We start from the raw sequence: 11,149 nt of genomic DNA on the forward strand, positions 1-11,149 counted from the left end.
CAATTGCAGTGTATGTGGGCAGGGAAGCCTCACTACTGAAAAACCAGCAGCAACCTGCCCCCTCGGCTCATTGTTAAAAACAAACCAACACTCCAGAATTGAAATCCAGTCTTGCTTTGCTCCCACCACAAGCAACCCTTGCGTTGAAGGTATAGCTGAGAAGCAGGAGTGGTATGTTTACAGGCCGCAAAAGCCAGTTTTGGGCAAAATAAACGGGCTGATGAGACAATACAAACACTAGCCCAGTCACTACCCTGTAAGTCCGAGACTCTCCAAAATTAATCAGTTGAATGGAGACATACATTTCCTGCTTTGTGTATAGACTGGAAGATATTTATAAATATATATATTTGTTCAATGGTGTTAATAGTGGACATTAAGTTATAGTGTTTCTGATTGACAAGCAAAGTACTGTAAATATTCTTGAACTATATTCACATTGTACAATGTAAACAAAGTACAGATACAGACTTATAGTTTCTATAGCAACTGTACTGAAAGGCTTGTTCAATAGAATGAATGACTTTTGTATAGTTAACTTACCTGCACTGTAGTTGCATCTGTTGCACTGAATTTTAGTCTTAGCATATTACAAACAAACAAAAAAACCCTGTCATTTACAAAACAAACTCCTCCCCTAGAGTGCATATGTTTTAGAGGCTCATGGCACATTTCCAAAGCCACATACAGCTATTTAATAGTATTTTTTTATTTATTTGTCTGTTTTTAAAGTGACCACACTTGGAAGAAAATAAACTTAGCAAAAAATCATCTCTGTGTACAGCGCAAAGTCTGAAAGACTAATTTGTTTTGTTTTTTAAAAAAATAAATAAAAGTGCCAAGAGAAGGAAGAAAAACTGTGTGTGGTGTGGAAAGAATTAAGTACACAGGACAAGATGTGCAGTGTTGTGTGGATTTGTTCTATTAGGGGGCGATGTTCAGACTGTGGCCAGCTCAGGGCTTCAGGGGCAACTTACCAGAGGATTCAGAGTAGCAGCCATGTTAGTCTGTATCCGCAAAAAGAACAGGAGTACTTGTGGCACCTTAGAGACTAACAAATTTATTTGAGCATAAGCTTTCGTGGGCTACAGCCCACTTCATTCTACAGGTGATTCAGCATTGTCCTGAGTTCTTTGCTGAGGTCCTTTGTTTTGACCCTAACACCTACACTCCTGTCCCCGTTTTTCATTTAGAGCTGTGGAAATAAGTGGATTTACTTTATTTTATTAGTCCAGGGGCCAAACCAAAAAAAAATCTAATCTAAAGTTACATTGGTTTTTGATCTGCAATAAAAATGTTTGAAAGTTTCAGCAAACTAAAAATTAAAAACAAAAAAAATTGTTTTGGGTCAAACACAAGACTTTGGGAAATGAAATTAAATTGATTTTTCAATTCAAATTGTATTTCAAATAGACTGTTTTGGTCACCAAAAAACCTCCAAAAATTTGCAAAATACTCTGGCTGACCTAAAAAAAAAAAAAAAAAAAAAGATTGGGGGGGGGGGGAATTTTTTGTCTCAAACAGTTTTTGCCCCATCGTTCTGGGTGCTGTAGCCGTCCCCTCCTGCGAGAAGTGGGCCTTTTGTTCAGGTGAGCTCTGTCCCCCGTCCCAGGGTTTAAATATGCGAATACGATGCTGCTGTTAGGAGTACAGCAATGGGTCTCCTAGAGCTAGTTTAAAAACATTTTGGGGGAGGTGAGGGGGGAGCAAAATGGACTCATTGTCAAAAATGAGCATTCTTGTGGGGAAAATTGGTTTACAAGTTGTTTTGGTTTTTGTTTTTGTTTTTTTAAATGAAATTCAACCCCAAATCGCTTATTGGGGTGCCCCCACTTCCCTCATTCTCCTCTAGCACAAAGGGGGTGAGGGGAAAAAATCTTTTTAAAAAATTAAAATTTTTGAAAAAAAAACAAATGAAAATTGTGGGATGAAAAGGAACAAAGCAGCAGCTTTACCGGCCAGGCACTACAGCCCTAATTTTGAACCATGCTGCATTGCATGCTGGGACTCGTAGTCTCCAGGAGAGGCATCTCCATTCAAGAGGAGGCTGCCTGTGATGTGGGTCAGTGTTTGGCCCATGGGTGAGACCTCTCCTATGGTGCCTGAAGGAGAGTCCTAAACTCTGCGCTTGGCAAGGGTGGGGAGAGAGTGATGGGAGGCTGTTAGGAAGAGAAGTATGTCTGCTGAAGGGGCTGGAAGCCCAGTGCTAGCCCAGCTGGACCACAAGGGCTCTTCTCTTGCGGGGTGAGGATGCTCTGACCCATCCCCTCCGTGCCCCCAAAGCCTCTGCTCTGGCTACTTTGGGCTGGGGTTGAAGTATTATGCATGGGGGCAGAGCGAGCATCCCGGGTGATAGCAGCAAGGATGTGCCCTTGCACCCACTGGTGCATTGTGGGATTATCCAGAGTGGCCCTATGGACGCCAAGACATGACTGCGCAGACGGGGATAACTTCGCTCTCCCTGCTGGGGAGTGAGGAGACCTCTGCCATCTTCATCCTTGAGGCGCTTTTCTGGCAAAGGGTAGCAGTGCCCATTCCTAGCTCCCAGCTCAGTGCTGCCTGAGGAGGGCGCAGAGCAATCGCTCCTTTTTTGCTGCTAAATACAGGGCCTGATGCAAATGCTGTTTTGTCTCCTGGGCTCCTTGCCCCATTCTGTCAATTTATTAATTTTTAACAAGCTGTGCAGTGTGGCTCCCAAAGCGACCAGCTTCATGGGGGGGGCAAGAAAAAGAACTATCTCTTCCCCCCTCCCCCATTTTTTCATTCTTCATCCTCCCATATTATAAGTAATAGGAAGTAAATGAAAATAAAGTGAGGTACCTTGACTGGGGTTGGGGTGCAAGAGGAGGTGTGGGGGTTTGGCTCTCAAGGGCTCTGGGCTGGGGTGTGGGGGGGTGCGGGGTGTGGGCTCTGGGCAGAAGTTTGGGTATGGGGAGGGAACTCTGGGTTGGGGCAGGGGGCTGGGGTGTGGGAGTGGGTGCGGGGTTCGGGCTCTGGGAGGGGCAGGGGGATGGCGCGTACCTTGCTTCCAGAGCAACCAGCACACCCCTCTGGCAGCAGCTCTTAGGTGTGTGTGTGGGGGGGGGGGGGGAGATCTCTGTGTGCCGCTGCCCGCAGGTGCTGCCACCACAGCTCCCATTGCCTGCAGTTCCCTGCCAATGGGAGCTGCGGAGGTGGCGCTCGGGGTGGGAGCAACACATGGAGACACTCGCACCCCAGGGGCCGCAGGGACATGCCAGGCACTTCCTTGCGCGGCACAGAGGGAGGGAGGCAGCGCGGACAGGGAGCCGCCTTAGCCCTGCTGCGCTGCTGCTGGCACGTCTCGCACCCCTTGGGGGTGGGGGGCAGCGGGTCTCCGAGCACTGCCTGGGGCATGCATGGACGTGCCAGCAGACAGCCACTTACTGGAGCGGCGTGGGGCCACTGGCCACAGCTGCCAGCCGGGACTCGGGGGCAGGTTGTCAGATGAGATTTGTTCTGTGTTTTGGGGGCCTCCCTGTCATTGGGGGCCCCGTGCCACCGCACTGTTTGTTTCATGGTAAATCCACCTCTGAAGCTGGGGTCTCATTGTGGTAGGTGCTGTGCTAGCTGTGTGTCAAGCTTCCTTCCCCACTCTGAACTCTAGGGTACAGATGTGGGGACCTGCATGAGAACCTCTAAGCTTATTTCTACCAGCTTAGATCTGCTTTTGCTGCCACCACCCAAATTATTTATGAGTTATTTGGGAAACTCTGTCTACCTCCCCCAGAATATCTCCCAAGTACTATAACCCTTCCCTGGGTAGCCTTGAGAGACTTCTCCACCAATTCCCTGGTGAACACCAATCCAAACCCTTGGATCTTAAAACAAGGAGAAATTAACCATTCCCCCTCCTTTCCCCCCACCAATTCCTGGTGAGTCTAGATCCAACCCCCTTGGATCTTAAAACAAGGAAAAATCAATCAGGTTCTTAAAAAGAAGGCTTTTAATTAAAGAAAGAAAGGTAAAAAATCATCTGTAAAATCAGGATGGAAAATAACTTTACAGGGCAATCAGATTCAAAGAGCCCAGAGGAACCCCCTCTAGCCTTAGGTTCAAAGTTACAGCAAACAGAGGTAAACCCTCTAGCAAAAGGAACATTTACAAGTTGAGAAAACAAAGATAAAACTAACACGCCTTGCCTGGCTGTTACTTACAAGTTTGAAATATGAGAGACTTGTTCAGAAAGATTTGGAGAGCATGGATTGAGTCCGGTCCCTCTTAGTCCCAAGAGCGAACCACCCCCAAAACAAAGAGCACAAACAAAAGCCTTCCCCCCACCAAGATTTGAAAGTATCTTGTCCCCTTATTGGTCCTTTGGGTCAGGTGTCAGCCAGGTTACTTGAGCTTCTTAACCCTTTACAGGTAAAAGGATTTTGGTGTCTCTGGCCAGGAGGGATTTTATAGTATTGTACACAGGAGGGCTGTTACCCTTCCCTTTATAGTTATGACACTGTGTCTGCCAGCTACAACCAGCCAAACACCTCCCACCCCAGGTGAGAGTGAGGAAAAACAATAAAGAACAAATATAAGCTCTCCCTGAGAAAGATGCACAGTGCATCTCTTGCATTGTAAAAATCCTCCCTATGCAAACCCACCCAGCCCTGTCCTGCAGGCAGGCAGGCACACAGCTTTTGACATGGAGATATACCTATCTCCTAGAACTGGAAGGGACCCCAAAAGGTCATCAAGTCCAGCCCCCTGCCTTCACTAGCAGGACCAAGTACTGATTTTGCCCCAGATCCCTAAGTGGCCCCTGCAAGGATTGAATTCACAACCCTGGGTTTAGCAGCCCAATGCTCAAACCACTGAGCTAGCCCCCCCCTTTAAAGGTGCAGGCTGCAGAGAACAGAATCACAGTGCCATGCCCCACACTAGGCATTTGACAGCCTCGGACAATTACATTTCTGGATCCCCTACAGGCCTGAATGCTAATTACCTTGGAGCATGTTAATGCTGAATCCCCTCTGCTTTCACAGCCTTGCAGCAGCTTCTGCAAGAGATCTGCGGCTCTCACCGTTTCATCCCTGGCTACCTCACCATTCAGACATTGGCATGTTAAACAAGGCTGCAGGGCCCCAGAATGTTGTCGACCCCCCTCCCTCATTTGGCGCCATCGAGCGCTCTTTTATGCTGGATGTGTTGATAGAATGGAGTGACCAGTCACCGTCTGATGGAAACACAGGAGCCAGCTAGCAGCAAACAGGCAGCCAGGCGGTGGGAGACATTACCACGTCACTCCACGCCTCAAAAGCCACTTCTCAGGAGCTTTCCTAACAGTTGCAGCATTGCCAGTTCTTGTGAGTTTATATTAAAGCCCCAGCTCCTGGAGTCATGGGATTAGGTGAGACTCTCAGCTTTTTTTTTAAAAGGTAAGTTCCTAGCCCTCGTGGTGCTGGAAAAAAGCCTGAAAACATGACCTGAATGGAGCCTGGGAGCTCGGAACCAGCAGTCATAAAAAGACACACATTTATTATTTTAAAAGAACCTTGTGCTTTCTAGTCCTAGCTTATGCTTTTGGGGGCCTGACACACCACTCTTCGAATGCTTGGTGTTGGCAGCACTGGAGCTGTGTTTATAGTGTTCATGCCAGCCCATGTGACTCAGGGCACATTGTTTCCATAGCACAACCATACACAGCTCTGAGCTTTGCCTGTTTCTGTACTCCAAGGGCCTGCCCCTCACTGGCCCGCCTCCTCCGTCACAGCCTGTCAGTCTGTAAGAAAGAACTCAGCCTGTCACTCATCAGCTATGCTGAGAACACGCCCCTGGCCTGGACCTAGCCCAGCGCTCAGTGCCCCGCTTCCCAGGACAGTCTGACCTTGCAGGCCAATGGTACATTCTTTCAGCTCAGTGGAAGAGGCCTGGCTGGCAGATAAGAGGGGAAATAAGGGAGAGCAAGTGTGATTTGGTTTTCATTTTACTTCTCTGTTATTGGCCATTGGCAGGTTTCTTTTTGTTTGTTTGTTTGGTTGGTTATTGGCAGTATTTTAGAGAGACAGTATTAATGGCACAAGAGCAAACGATCCCAATGCATAAGAAAGGAAGCATGGTAAGAGACCACCCTGGTCTAACCAGGAGATCTCCAGTCACCTGAATCTAAAAAAAAGAGTCATACAAAAAGTGGAACCTAAGTCAAATTATATATAAGAATGTTTAAAAACAACACCACACACATGTAGGGACAAAAGTAGAAAGGCCAAGGCACAAAAATGAGATTAAACTAGCTAGGGACATAAAGGGTAACAGGAAAACATTTTACAAATACATTCGAAGTCAGAGGCAGGCCCAGGACAGGGCAGGCCCATTACTCAACAAGGAGGGTAAAACAATAACAGAAAACCCAGCAATGGCTGCAGTGTTTAATGCCTTTTTTGTTTCAGTTTTCACCAAAAAGGAGAGCTGTGATCAAATGACTAACAGTGAACGTCCGTGTAAATGGGGTAGGATCTGAGGCTAAAATAGGGAAAGAACAAGTAAAAAGTTACTTAGACAAGTTAGATGTCTTCACGTCGGCAAGGCCTGATGAAATAACATCCTAAAATACTTAAGGAACTGGCTGAAGAGCTCGCTGAGCCATTAGCGATTACACCTCTACCCCGATATAACACGAATTCGAATATAACGCGGTAAAGCAGTGCTCCGGGGGGGCGGGGCTGCGCGCTCTGGCGGATCAAAGCAAATTCGATATAACGCGGTTTCACCTATAACGCGGTAAGATTTTTTGGCTCCCGAGGGCAGTGTTATATCGGGGTAGAGGTGTATCTTTCAGAACTCATGGTGGACGGGAGGACTGGAAAAGGGCAAATATAGTACCTAGCTATAAAAAGGACAACCCAAGGAATTATAGACAGTTGACTTATCTTTGGTACCCAGAAAGGTAATGGAGCAAATAATCAAACCATCAATTTGTAAGCACCTAGAAGATAATAAGGTGCTAAGTAACAGTCAGCCTGGATTTGTCAGAAATAAATCATGTCAAACCAACCCAGTATCCTTCTTTGACAGGGTAATAAGCCTTGTGGGTGGAAGGAAGCAGTAGATGTGCGTTATCTCGACTTTAGTACGGCTTTTGATACTGTCTTACATGAGCTTCTCATAAACAAACTAGGGAAATACAACCTAGATGAACCTACTAGAAACTGGGTGCACAAATGTCTGGACAATCGTACTCAGAGAGTAGTTATCAATGTTTCACAGTCAAGCTGGAAGGGGAAATAGAACGGGATAATGGCACAGAGAGTACACTCATAAATTTTGCAAACACTAGCAAGCTGGGAGGGGTTGCAAGTTTCCTAGCTTTGGACGACAGGATTAGAATTCAAAATGATCTTGACAAACTGGCGAAGTGGTCAGAAATAAATAGGATGAAATTCAATAAAGAGAAATGCAATATACTACACTTAGGAAGGAACAATCAATTGCACAAATACAAAATGGGCAATGACTGCCTAGGATGGAGTACTGCAGAAAAGGCTCCAGGGGTTATAGTGGATCACAAACTAAATGAGAGTTGACAATGTAACACTCTTGCAAAAAAAGTGAACAGCATTCTGGATTGAATTAGCAGAAGTGTTGTAAGCAACGGGGCTGGCTTTAGGCCGATTCCCCCGATTCCCCGGAATTGGGCCCCGCACCCACGCCCTAAAGAAGAGCGCCTAACTTAGGTGCCTTTTTAATTTTTTTTACTCACCTGGGGGCGGTCCAGGTCTTCGGTGGCATTTCGGCAGCAGGGGGTCCTTCAGTGCCGCGGAAGACCCGGAGCGAATGAAGGACCCCCCGCCACCGAAGTGCCGCCGAAGACCCGGACCACCGCCGGGTATTCGAATCGGGCCCTGCAGTTCCTAAAGCCGGCTCTGGTAAGCAAGACACGAGAAGTAATTCTTCTACGCTACTCAGGACTGAAAAGGCCTCAACTAGAGTATTGGGTTCAGTTCTGGGCACTACACTTCAGGAAAGACGTAGACAAATTGGAGAAAGTCCAGAGGAGAGCAACAAAAATGAGTAGAGGTCTAGAAAACATGACCTACAAGAAAAGATTGAAAAAATTGGCTTTGTTTAGACTGGAGAAGAGAAGATTGAGGGGCACATGATACCAGTCACCATGTAACAGGTTGGTATAAAGAGGAGGGGGATCAATTGTTTTCCTTAGCCACAGAGGTCAGGACAAAAAGTCATGGGCTTAACTTGCAGCAAGGGAGATTTAGATTAAACTATACGGGTAGTTGAGCAATGGAACAAATACCTAGGGAGGTTGTAGAATCTCCGCCACTGGAGCTTTTTAAGAGCAGGTTAGACAAACACCTGTCTGGGATGGTCTAGATAATACTTAGTCCTGCCTCAGTGCAGGGGACTGGACTAGATGACCTCTCAAGGTCCTGCCCGGTCCCCCATTGCTATGAGTCTATGACTGTGAGAATGGGGAAAGGAAAGGGAATCTAAATAGTGTTTGCTCTTGGTGCTTGGACTCATCTCACCTGACCTTCACAATGTGGGGCTGCCTTGAGCACTGTCCTGCTTTCCCACTAGAGACCCTCACAGCTCAGTTGCCAGGGAGTTTGCAATCTGTGTCTGGGATTCTACATGTGATCTAAGCATGTTCAAGGAAATTCCACTCTGTCTCTCGTAAGGCTGGCAAGCCTCAAAGATCTGGGAGAACTGAGATGGAAGAGCCCAGCCACGTCTCTGCAGCTTATCGTAACGTCCTGAATCTGCTTTCCCAGCCCAGCCCCATCATTTTCTTCTCCCCGGTTACAGCGCTGTGCTCTGGAGAGCCTCAGGGGAATGTGGCCACTGGAAGTTACAACAGAATTGGGGTTTGTGAGTCAGGAGCAAACAAGGATCCAGGGTGCTGCAATGTTAGACCCAGAATGAAGACAGCGGGCATGGCTGAACTCCCACTGAACAGAAGCAGAATTGATTTCATAATAATAAAAACACCCAGCTCTTACGCAGCCCTTTTCACCAGGAGCTCTCAAAGTGTGTTACAACGGGAGTCAGTAGCATTAGCCCCGGTTTACAGAGGCACAGTGAGGGACACTGAGGCACAGTGAAGGGACGTGAGACCCAAGAACCTCTTAATGCCAGCTGGCAAGAGAGTGCAACAGGGACACAGACATCGCATGAGTTTGGTGTGTCGCTTCTAGTTCATCAAAGAGTATCATGTGAGGTCTTGAATAAAGTCTGTGTCACTCTGGTCATCAAAATCATTGTGAGAGGTATGTAAAGATCCTATGTCAGGAGTTCTGTCTACATACTGAACACATGTTCTTAAAGTCTGTAGGCACTGGGCACCAGTAGAGGTGAAAACTAGGTTTTCTGTCAGACAGGAGATGTTTCTTCATCTATCTGTTGACATGTAAATTGAGTATTGTCTAATTCACAATAGGTTTCTCATCACCAGCGTGAACGGAATACAAATGAAGGATGATAAGAACTTCGGAGAGAGGAACTAACAGAGAGAGCAAAACGGGGGCGGGGGGAGAAGATCCTTATCTGAAGGTCCACTTCAAAAGTTTGCTCGACTATATTTGAAGGGGGGAGCAGAGAAGATGCCCTGGTGCCCTTCACTGAGGCTATGCTTCATGACAAAGGGGATCTCAGTCGGGCTTGTTTGAAAGTTCTGAAGAGAATTCTGGGCGAGATAAACTTCTCTAGACAGAAAGTCAGCCTGTTAGTTAAGTTTAGTCTCTAGAAAGCGTGTTATGATTTTGTTTTGTATGTAACCATTTGTTTCCATATTCTCATTCGCTCACTTATAGCTCTATTCTTTGGTAATTAGCATATCCTTGTTTTGACTACAAATATATCTCAGTGCTGGGGTGTTAAGCAAAGTGCTGGGCCTGAGCTGAATCTCACAAGCTGCTCCCTTGGGAACAGCCAGGCCTGGTAATTCTGGGAGTGTTCAGTGGATAAGGGTCTGGACACTGTAGGGAATGCTCCGAGGACTCGGTGGATGATGGGTCTGGATACTGTAGGGAATGCTCCGAGGACTCAGGGGATGGTGGGTCTGGATACTGTAGGAAATGCTCCGAGGACTCGGTGGATGATGGGTCTGGACACTGTAGGAAATGCTCCGAGGACTCGGGGAATGGTGGGTGCCAGTCGCTACTTGTGCAGACAGAGGCCTGGAAGCCAGTGCTGGTGCTGCAGAGACTGGCGGTTTCAGGCAGCTGCTCCCAGGAGGCACAGACCATACTGCCTCATGCTAAGGGCAGGTGGTGGTTAGTCTGGTTACCCTGAGGTGCATCACAGGCAGTGACTTACCCAAGGTCACCCCATAGCCAGTGGCTGAGCTGGAAATAGAAATAATCAGACAGGAACAACATCCAGGATGGTTCATTTCCATCCATGTCTGGTGAAGGTTGCAACACTTTTGGATGGGTGATGGGTATCTAGTATTCTAACCCTCCTGCCACTGTTTGGCTGCCAAAAATGTGTGTAGGTGTCTCTCCTATTTTACCACCCCTTCCCCCCCAGCCTCTCAGTTTTTGAGTTCTTCAGTCTACAGGGTTCTGAAGAGCAGCAGTGAAACTGACAAAATGTTCAGTCAGTTTTCATTTTGCTGTAGCTTGGCAAAGTTCTGAGCAGCAGTAGAGGTACCTGAGCAGCTGCTGATGTGTCTGTCTGCAGACTCAGGCAAATCAGGGGAATTGGATACATTCAATTCACATTTAGATGTTTTTCCTTGCAATCACAAGGGGCAAAAATTTGGTTTTAATTAGAGATCATATTAAGCAGAAATTGCTGGTTCCCACCTGGGAAAGATTCCTACTCATCCTGGGCAATTTGATATTTCAAGCCAGGCCCCAGCCCACACACCATGCTGCCATGTTGCACCTGTTTGTGCCTTGCCCCACAAAGAAGGAAATCAGTGCCGGTTCCAATTAAGGACTTTAGCTAAGGAGATTCCTAACCCTATTTTAACATGATCCTCTCAGCAAAAGGTCAGATTAGCAAGTCCTCTATCTAATCAACAAATCGCTTTCCTTGAAGCGCTTCATGGCTAAGAAAAACAACCTCATTATTAACAACATCTCTTCCTAAACAATGTCTCACGTGAGGTTAAACCTTGCTGCCACCTGCTGGCTGCTGAAATTCTGCACTCAGACTCTATGCGAATCCCGTGAAC

This window comes from Emys orbicularis, chromosome 22, assembly GCF_028017835.1.
Source record: "Emys orbicularis isolate rEmyOrb1 chromosome 22, rEmyOrb1.hap1, whole genome shotgun sequence".
NCBI classification, from domain to species: domain Eukaryota; kingdom Metazoa; phylum Chordata; order Testudines; family Emydidae; genus Emys; species Emys orbicularis.